We start from the raw sequence: 11,575 nt of genomic DNA on the forward strand, positions 1-11,575 counted from the left end.
GTAGTTAATACTATTTATATGTTGATAATGTGTTGTTAATGGCTTGTTGTTCCACTTAAGGCTTCCTTTGGGCTATTTTGTTATAGGGCCAACACCCTTGTTGTGTTGCTTTTAATATCAAAAACATATGTTATGAGACCTTAAGTTGTATCACTTGAGTGTAAATGTGTTGTCTCTTCTATTTTATAAGGATGTTTGATGTTAACAATCATTAAAAAGATAATAATAAAAATGTCAAAATCAATTATAATAATGAAACTTTTTTCATAATATACTTAATTTCTAAAAGTATATTTAATCTAAAATATAATATCAATACCACAAAATAACGTAAATATATATGAGCTTAAATCTTATGTACAATATTAAATCTAAAAAGATATAATATTTTTAAATTTAATTTTAATAAAAGTAAACTTAAAAATATACTTGAACATTAAAAAGTAATCCATTAAATTTAAATAAATGTTTTAAGATATTTTATTCATAATAAAAGAATAGGTTACATTTTCATGATAACGAAAAAATAAAATAAAGAATCATTCTATACCATACACAAAATTATGATGTTTAAAAACAATTTATTTCAAACAAAATGAAAAGTTGACTAAACATTCATTAATAAAAGATTGATATTATTCTAAACATTCCACACAAATTTTAGAATATTAATAATAGATATATAATTTTCTTAATCTTGATTAAATTTTTAACTTCAACAAGCTTAAATTTTATTTTATTTAATTAAATATTAACTTTTGATTTAAATATATTAATAAATTTAACCTTTATTTGTTTATCTAATTGAATGTTAAAAATTCATTTGTGTATGTTAGTTTTAAACTAACTCTTGATCATATTGATCTAAAATGTTTATAGATCGCTTTACAATGTTAAGAAAAATGGGTTTAGCATTCAATTAGATAAAATGAAGTTTAATAATAATATATAGTAAAAATAGGCGCGACATTCAATTAGATAAAATAAATGTTAAATTTATTAATATGACAAAAAATAAATTTTATACAAAATATATTTATATCAATATGCATTTGTAAAATCATTTTATAAATAAATAAAAACCACCAAAAAAATATTAAATTATTTACTCACATTATCTTCATATATACTTTTTTCAATAGACTTCATTTCTACCACAACCAACCAACATTCATACCAATAAATCCATTTAAGAAAATATCTATGTTGCAATCAAAGGAGGGAGTAGATTGCTAACTTCCATATTCAAATAAATGTATTCACGTTTCTCTCTCTTCCTCCAATTGTACATCAATATCATCTAGCCTTTAACCATTAAAGTTGATTTAGTTTATTGTATATATTGGCATAATCATTTTGTAGTTTTTTAGTTAGATACTTAAATTAATTGATGATATAATTTACTTTTTAATTAAATTTAAATGTAAAAAAAATTACATAAAATTAATAGAGAAAGAGAGGATCGCATTTAGTAGATTTTAAGGAATTTATAATTATAAGAAATGAAAATATTTTTTAGTTCGTGTTTTATTTTATAGAATTTATAATCTTAAATAAATAAAATATAAAAAAATTAGTTTAAAAATTTTAATTATAAACTAATAAAGTTGGAGATACTATTTTTTTAATATTTAGATATTTAGAAAAAAAAAATTAGCGTTTAAAGATTGTTTAAGAGATCAATGCCCAATAGAGACACTTGATGTTATGGATGCTCGAAGGTTATAAAAAAGTCTTAATTGATTACCCTCTTGACAACATGAAAGAGTGACATTACCTATATATTCATGAAAGATAGAGATATAAAGCTAACATAAAATTGATTGAGAAATCACATGAATTTTAAGTCATAAGTATCTATTTAATATATAAGTATGTATATTTGAGATACATCTACCTAAAAGATGTCCAAGAGATATAATTTCAAGTGTCTAACTCTTTTAAATAACCTCGAGATCAATATCACTCATCCTCTTCTCAATAAATATATTTAAGATATATCAATTTACTCCATATTTAACTTCATAATTATTTCAAAAATATTACTTACTATATTTATGTTTACCAAGGCTCCCTCCCAACTTGCCACCCACACTACCTCTAGCTCGCTTACCCCTCATGGCAAAGATTCCACTCCTAGAACCCCTCTTAATGTACATAGCATGGCTACCCAAGGTATTTGTGACCTTAAACCTATCCCCTCTTTTAAGAATTTGGGTAAAAGGGGAATGTAGAGATGAAAAATGCTCCCTGCTAAAAAAGTAAAGAAAAAATTGACCAAATTAAGGATTAGGAGATTGATATTGAGGAGGAAGTGACTCAAGATAACATGGATGAAGAAACTAAGGATGCCAGTGGTTCTAATCCCAGTAGATCAAATAAACATGTGGGTCATCCCATGGCTATAAACAATAAGATGATGAAAGTCAATGATAATGAGAAGAATTTTGAGATGGAGGAGGAATATAAAGAAATTGAGGACATGCAAAGCTCATATAATATTATAAGCAACCAATGAAAGAACTCTTACTTTTCCAAATAACACCAACTTTACCTGACGAACACGTCTAGAGATACCCACCATGCTAGTGATCCCCACACATGCACTAAATATGATGCTACTATTGTTGAACTCTCGACACTTAAGGTTAAGGTGTTAGACCTAGAAAAGAAGCTAGTGAGCATATCAATATTCATCTCTAAGGTCATCCATAGGCCGACCACCATGCTTTGTTTTCTCCAGGAGAAGGATCTCAATATAATGGAGACAAGGACCAAAATTATAAGGAACTGTTCAAGCTCCCCATTAAAGACTATGGTGAAATCTTTGCTTAGCCCCATGTTGGCTATTTTTGGGGGTCTTTTGGTCTTTTTGCTAAAAAAACTTTATTATTGTTGGTTATTTACTCTACAAATTACTTTTGATATTAATACTTGTTAATACTATTTATACATTGATAACGTGTTGTTAATGGCTTGTTGTTCCACTTAAGGCTTCATTTGGGCTATTTTGTTATAGGGTCAACACCCTTGTTGTGTTGCTTTTAATATCAAAAACATATGTTATGAGACCTTAAGTTGTATCACTTAAGTGTAAATATCCGTCTCTTCTATTTTATAAGGATGTTTGATGTTAACAATCATTAAAAAGATAATAATGAAAATGTCAAAATCAATTATAATAATGAAACTTTTTTCATAATATACTTAATTTCTAAAAGTATATTTAATCTAAAATATAATATCAATACCACAAAATAATGTAAATATATATGAGCTTAAATCTAATGTACAATATTAAATCTAAAAAGATATAATATTTTTAAATTTAATTTTAATAAAAGTAAACTTAAAAATATACTTGAACATTAAAAAGTAATCCATTAAATTTAAATAAATTTTTTAAGATATTTTATTCATAATAAAAGAATAGGTTACATTTTCATAATAACGAAAAAATAAAATAAAGAATCATTCTATACCATGCACAAAATTATGATGTTTAAAAACAATTTATTTCAAACAAAATGAAAAGTTGACTGAACATTCATTAATAAAAGATTGATATTATTCTAAACATTCCACAGGTGGAATTATTTCTTCCTTAATCAATAACTAACAGTTAACTGCTCTCTCCCACCTACAACTCTCTCGCCTGCTTTGCGTTTGAATCTGTGTTCCTAGATGACCGCCCCCTCTAGGGAGGTCCCCCCTCCCTCGCTAGACCCAACACCCAATTCTACGGTCGGTGCACATGTTGATGAGTCGGCTGCAGGGTCCCCATGGTCTGCGGACCATACGGAAGAAAATACCAGTCTTCACACCCCTTCCACTTCACTAGGTTTGACTGATACTGGCCTGAAAGGGGATGAAAGGAATATACCTCATCCCGGACCGGAAACTTCTACTGGATAGGTGGATGTGGATCCTATGAAGGAGAATCCCAACTCTAGCTAGAAGAACGCCCTCCTTGGGTCAACAAAGTCGACCCCTGAAGATGTTGTGGCCACCTTCTCCCAAACGGAAGACGGAATGGAGATCAAACTCCCAGACAACCTGATGGACAAAATCGCCTCTTCCCTTCACCTGGCAATAGTTGGTCGTTTCTTTTCCTTCTGACCATCTATTGACATGGTCAGGCGATGGGCAAAATCTCATTAGAAGCTTAAAGGAAGCCTGGAGGTTTCAGCAATGCCGGGGGGACTCTTTCTATTCAAGTTCAACGCTGAGGAGGATTTGATCTATGTTATGTCGGGTTCTTGGGCTTATGGAAAGCATTTCCTAACCATGGATAAATGGAAGCCTAGTTTTGACCCCTCCACAGAACTAAACCGCATGGCTCCAGTTTGGGTTAGGCTTCCTGGACTACCTTTGGAGTTCTGGGATGAACAAATCTTCCACTGGATAGGAAACTCATTCGGCGGCTTTGTTGCAGCGGACTCGATCACTCTCAACAAATCCAAGTTGGTGTATGCTCATTTGTGTGTCAATGTTACTATTAACAAGGCTCTCCCAAACTTTATCTCCCTAAAATCAAAATGGGGAAAATGGTTCCAGGCTATTGTGTACGAAAATGCCAACCTGTATTGCCAGAAATGTAATAATCAGGGGCATTCCTATACTGATTGCAAAGCCCCCATGGTTGCGGAACCCAAGCTCAAAAATAAAACCATCTGGGCCGAACCCATCAACCCTGGTGACCCATCATCCTCGGCTCCCCTTGAGCTGACTACTGCGAATGAAACATCTGAAGATTACCCGCACACAGACAAGATCCTTGAGATCTTAAAATCCCCAGTAGACTCAGTAAAAAACTCAAGCATTCCCCTGGAAGAGGGGGAGATCCCATAGATGGTAGCCCTCAACCTATCCCCCAACCCCCACCCATCTACTTCCCCCACCTCCCCTGTCCTCCATGACCTCAACTCGGCTATGGCCAAGCCTCTTATGACTGAAAGTATCTTTCCCACCTCTTCAATCCCTCTCTCCCCTGTAACGAGGGATAGAGATGCGCACCCTAGAAACTCCCTGGCAACTCTGCTGAAAGTGTCCCCCCCCCACCCAGGTTCTCCCCGGATGGATAATGAAGAATGGATAACCCAGAAGAAGAAAGTCAAGGCCAAGAAAGAAGATGTGGGGGGAAACAAAAATAAAGTAGGCAGACCCTCAGAAGGAGTCCTGAGGCACAAGGTTATGGCAAGGGACATTGCAAAGGGCAGACAACTAACCCTGGACAGACTTAACAAAAGTAAGAAATGAAGTTCCTCTCTTGGAACATAAGGGGTCTGAACAACCCCCAAAAGTAGTTCGCCATAAAACAACTCATTCTTGAGATGAAAATTGACATTTGCCTCCTTCAAGAAGTCAAGATGCCCTTTCAAACCTTTGTTGTGGTTGCTGGTAAACTTTGGCCTGGAGCAGACTATCTATATGTTGATGCCTTGGGTGCTTCTGGGGGTATTGCCACCCTCTGGGATCCCATTAAAAGGAAAGGCAAGGTTTTTGCTAGCTCCCAAAATTTACTAGCAATTTCCCTTCATTATGGTGAACAATGCTGGCAGATGTTTAATATCTATGCTCCCAACTCAAGATCGGGGAGATGGCTCCTGTGGGACGAAATTTCTAATATCATTATGACTAACCAGAAGGATCAATTTATGCTTGCGGGAGATTTCAATTCCCCCCTCTACCCTTCTGACAAGTGTGGTGGCTTGGAAGATTTCTCTGACAGCATGGGCAACCTAGTCAGTTTCATCAATGCTACAAGCCTTATGGATATTGACCTACAAGGTGCCCCCTTCACCTGGTCGATTAATAGGAAAGGCAAACAGCTTATTCAAGTAAGACTGGATAGATTCCTGATTTCCACCAATTGGGACATTGGACATAGCTCTTACCTAAAAACCCTCCCAAGGACTACGTTTGACCACAACCCCCTTCTTCTCCACTAGAAAGACATACCCTACCAGGGTCCACCCCCCCTTTTGCTATGAGATCATGTGGGCCTCCCATCTAGACTTCAGGGAACTGGTAAGATGCTGGTGGACCACCCTAATCCAAGGGACTGCCATGTTCAGAATTATGGAGAAACTAAAGCTAATTAGCAGGGAAGTCAAAGGTTGGAATAGGACCACTTTTGGAGATATCTTCAAAAGAAAGGACCTAGGATCCAGACTGGAACAACTTCAGAATATTATGGCTACCGGTAACCCCCTGGACCCCATTTTGAAGGAGGAGGAAGATTGCGGTAAGAGCTGGAAAGATACCCTCTCCAAGGAAGAAGTGTACTGGAAGCAAAGATCCAGGATCTAGTGGTTGAAAGAAGTGGACATAAATTCTTCTTTCTTCCACAGATCGGCTTCTATCCATAAGAGGAGGAACTACATCAAAAGTATTAAGGATGAAACTAGCCAAGAGATCTCTGAGGACTCTCTGCTTGGACAGAATGCGGTGGACTTCTTCACCAGACTATATGCAAATGGTGGAAGGGATTCTCCACTCCAGGACTGCCTTGTTAGTAAGTTGTCGATGGCCATCAACGAGGACAACAACCAACAAATTTTGGCCCCCATCTTGGCTGATGAAGTTCACAGGGTTGTCTTTTCTATGGGGGCCTACAAGACACCGGGCCTGGATGGTTTCCCCCTGACGTTCTTCCAGGACTTTTGGGACAGTGTTAGCTATGATGTCACCAAAGTTGTTCAAGATTTCTTCAAAATAGGGAGATTGCTAAAAAAGATCAACAACACTTTCATTGTCCTCACCCCCAAGACCACTACTCCCAGCTGCTTGAAGGAGTATTGGCCCATAAGCCTCTGCAATACCATTTATAAGATACTCTCCAAGGTCCTTGTGAATAGGATTAAACCCTTCCTGGAAAAAATTATCAGTCTGTCACAGAAAGGCTTCATCCCGGGACGCCAAATTTTGGATGTTGTCATTGCAATTCATGAGATAATCCACTCCATGGATAGGAGCAAATTGCCAGGTATGGCCTTTAAACTTGATATATCTAAAGCTTATGATAAGGTTAATTGGGAGTTTCTTTTCAAAGTGCTTCTAAAACTGAGATTTAACCAAAAAATAGTGAGTATGATTCAAGAATGTGTTATCACGGTTCAATTCTCAGTGTTGATTAATGGGACTCCTAGGGGATGCTTCAAAGCTGAAAAAGGTATCTGGCAGGGCGACCCTGTATCCCTTTATCTATTTATCATGATAGCTAAAGTCTTAAACAGAAATGTGACCCATCTGGTCACCAATGGTAGGCTCCAAGGGTTCAAAGCGGCCTCCATGCTCCCCCCCTCTAATATTCAACAGTTCGTGGATGACACTTTCCTTTTTGGTAGGACTTCTATCATGGAGGCTAAAGGATGGAAGATCCTACTGGCGGAATACGCCAAGGCGTCGGGACAATGCATCAACTATGAGAAGAGTAATCTCTCCTTCTTCAACACTCCAAATGACCTCCAACTCAGAATTCTCTCCATCCTTGGATGCAAAGTGGCAGCTCTCGTGGGAACCTACCTAGGTCTCCCCCTCATGGTCAAGGAAGTCACCCCCACCTTCTGGAACTCTATCTTGGAATGAATGCAGAAAAAACTTGCGGGATGGAAAGGGAAATTCCTCAGTAGTGCGGGGAGGCTCCAGCTTCTCGCAGCCTCCCTATAGGGAATTCCGGTGTACTTCCTCTCCATGTTTAAAATATCAGGGACCATGGGAGAAAAACTTGAGAAAATTCAAAAAAACTTTTTATGGACTGGCTTAGGAGAAAAAAAATGCCTTGCTCTTGTCAATTGGGATAATGTGTGTTTACCTAAATCACTGGGAGGTTTGGAAATAAAAAATATTAATGCCCTCAACAAGGCACTAATTGCCAAGATTGGATGGACCCTGGCTAAAGGTGAGGCGGACTGGTGCAACATTATCAAAGCTAAGTACCTGGACTGGGAGCATTTCTTTTATAATTTGAATACAACTGACCTTCCCCAAGGTTCCAAGTTGTGGAACAACATCCTGGAGAATAGAGTGATGGTTAGAGAAGGTCTGAAGTGGTAGCTAGGAGACAGTAAAAAGGTGAGATTCTGGGAGGATTTTTGGATGGAGGACAGGCCTTTGGTCAACACTCACTTCCATCAAATCATGAATCACCTTAAAGGTACCCTGGGGGATTATGCTGCAGATTATTTGGTTCCAAGAAGTGGCTAGAAGGACATTGTTCTCATGTGCAACAATAGACCTAACTTGGTCCCCTTGGCTCAGGATCTACAACTCATATTATCGAAAACCAGAATCCGCCTAGCCTCGAATGAAGATAGCTTCATCTGGAAAGAGACACAATTGAGCTATTTATTAGTCAAATCTTCTTACAATCAACTCCTTAAGCACCCTGTGGACGCTGAATGCTGGAAGAAAGTCTGGAACCCTCAGCTAATCCCTAAAATCAATTTCCTCTAGTGGGCCCTCATGCATGGTAAAACCCTCACGCTTGATAACTTGAAAAAGAGGGAATTCCATCTCCCCAATAGATGCAGTTTGTGTAAAGCTGATGAGGAATCTATTGACCACCTTTTTGTTCTCCGTCCCTTTACGGCTCATATTTGGTCTATTACTCTTCAGAAATGCGGTCTCTGTTGGGTCTTCCAGAAGAATATAATTTTTTTTGCTTTTGATTGGACCCCCCCCCTCCCATCACCCCCTCATCATTCGACTTTGGAAACAAATACCACCGCACATCTGCTAGGCCTTGTGGAAAGAAAGAAATAATAGAATTTTTAGAGACACTGAGACTCCCACAGACTCTGTGGCCCACATTTGCTTTAAGATGATTTCTGAAAATTTAGAAGTTATAAAATGGAAACCCCCCCCCTATCCTCCCGATGAGGTGGACAAGAAGATCGCTTTTTGCTGGGAATTCCCCCTAGCTTTGATCGCTTCAACAACAACACCAAGAAAAAGAGATGGATGACTAGATGGTCAACCCCCAGGCTTCACTGGTTTAAATTGAATTTTAATGGTTCTGCTCAATGCAACTGTCAGGAAGGTGGTGGAGTCATCAGGGATCATCTAGGGAACATGGTTGTAGCCTACGCTGGCAACCTAAGGGATAATACGATCACTCAAGATGAAGGAATGGCCCTCCTTTGGGGTCTGAAAATGGCTAACTCCATAGGAATAGAACACTTAGAAATCGAAGGAGACTCTCAAATCATTATTGACTCTATAAAAGGGAACTCTTCAGCAGGATGGAGAGTGGAACCCATTCTGAGGGACATCGGGTGCTTTCTAGTCAAAATGGAGGACTTCACTATATGCCACATCTTCAGAGAAGGAAATAGAGCTGTCGATTCCATGGCGGCTGAAGGAAGGATGCAAAATGGCTTATGATGCTGGAGGGACCCCAATCTGCTGCCAATCACCATTAAGGAAATCTTGGAAAAGGAAAATGCCTTTATCCAGGAAAGGACAGTCCCATCTGCTCAATGATGAAGGAAACCTTTTTGCAATTTTCAAATTGGCGCGGGGATCCCACCAATTTCTACCCTAGATGGCCACGTATCAAAGGCAGACTGAGTCACCACTACCACATGGGATGGATTTATGATGAAAGTACAAACATCGAGAATGATTACTCTCTAATTATTACCCAGATGGAGCCAACTGGAGACGATAAAGGCGGCATTAGGGATTTGTCAACTCACATTGGCTCGAGTGAAGGCTCGCACATTCCGAGTAGATCTTTGGCCTTCGATATCTATGGGATCTTAAGGGATAATAATCACGTTGATTATTATGACCGTTTATTTCAAGTCTGGCACATTTATCATAACCATTCCATCTTGAGTTTGCTTCGGCTTTGCATTCTGGCTTTTTGTCTTTCTCAAGCTATGAAACTGGAGGATTCCAGAATGGGGGGGACAGGCTCAAACTGGAACCCAATAAAGTGGATGAGTTCAAAGCTAAACCGGTGGCCTGGTTTGTATGCACTGAAGGCGATATTGACAAATTCATGGAAAGTATGAAGGGCAATGACAAGAGACTCTCCAAACAATTCATGACTTCCTGGGAGGAGAGAAGGGTGACCATGGGGGAATCTCTTTCAAAATCAACAAAGAGGTTATTTCTCAGGCGACGAGCCTTTCAATGGAGGGTAGAAAATGGAAAAGCAGAGCTGCATTGCAGATTCTACTAGCCTTAACTAGTTTTTCCGCCAAGGCGAGAACCCTATCAAGAGGGCTGGAGGATTCAACATGGAGGAGCTTCCTCACCCATGGGACGAGCTTTGCTATATCATGATGAAGTATTTTACGCTGGAGGGCAGGTATGGCATTTTCTACTACTACCATCTCCCGTTCCTGAACCATTTGAGGAACAAAGACCTCATTTCCATTCCATTCTTTTTACTGCATTCAATGGACGCTAATATTAAAGATATAGCCGAAGCCAAGAAGAAAGGGAAAGACTTTCCCATCCTGCATTAGGGCCTTATTCTCTGCCTGTATAACTTTCACCTCGCCCTTTACCCGCCCCGCTCCATTTCTGTGCAGAATGTCAGCCCCTCGACCCAACCTCCGGCCATTAATGATTCAAGCCCTCGGTGCCTGAAATTTGGCTCCTCCAGTAAGAAAACCAAGAATCACACTCCAGAGGAGGTCAGAACCCCTAAAAGAGTCAAAATCCAAGAGATTGACTTTGATTTGGACATTACTCAAGAAGCCAACACCCCCCCGCCGCTCTAGCAAACTGGCCTCTAAACCCTCAGATAAATCCTTAAGAGACCCCTCCTCCTCGCATGACATGGGCAACTCCATTCTGACTGTTAAAATGCCCCTGACCCAGCACAAACATGATGAATACTAAGAGGGGGGGGTTAATTAGTATGTCAAAAATCTCTGCACTTAAACACTTTACAAGACTGACAATAAACTGGTAAAACAATTTAGCAGACAAATCGGTTAGCACACATGCAAACCAAATAGAAAATAATGCATTCACCCATAGAAGCACAAACACCATAACACATGAGATTTTGACGTGGAAACCCAAATTGGAAAGACCATGGTGAGATGGAACTCACAAGTAACTATCTGTAGAATAGGAACCAGACCGGTTAAGGTCTTACAATGTTCTTTACTAGAACAGATCTTGTTAGGAATCTCAATCTCTGTTAGGAGATAAGTCCGATTAAAGACTACCATGCTAGAGGATTTTAGATCCACAGATGTGAACCACCTTGTTAGAGGATTTACAAAAGGCTTTTGGGCCTACCCAGTTAAGGGCTACAGACTTGTCAAAGATGTGAGTAATCAACAAGTGTTTGATCTAGCTAGTAGCACAGACTACTTGGTTAGATCCTTGGTAGCTCGTTCCTAATGCACTCCAGCATTACTTCAGTCTTCTACACATTCATATTTTCTCCAACTCCTCAATCACCTTACACACTAGCAACAACATAAACTTTCGCTATTTCCACATCAACAACCTAAAACCCTAGACATGATGTCCTTATAAAGGAATCTGATTTCATGTCGGTCCAATAGGATTACATAACAATTTCCTAGGTTCAATGAACCTG

The sequence above is a fragment of the Cryptomeria japonica genome, chromosome 6 (assembly GCF_030272615.1).
Source record: "Cryptomeria japonica chromosome 6, Sugi_1.0, whole genome shotgun sequence".
NCBI classification, from domain to species: Eukaryota; Viridiplantae; Streptophyta; class Pinopsida; order Cupressales; family Cupressaceae; genus Cryptomeria; species Cryptomeria japonica.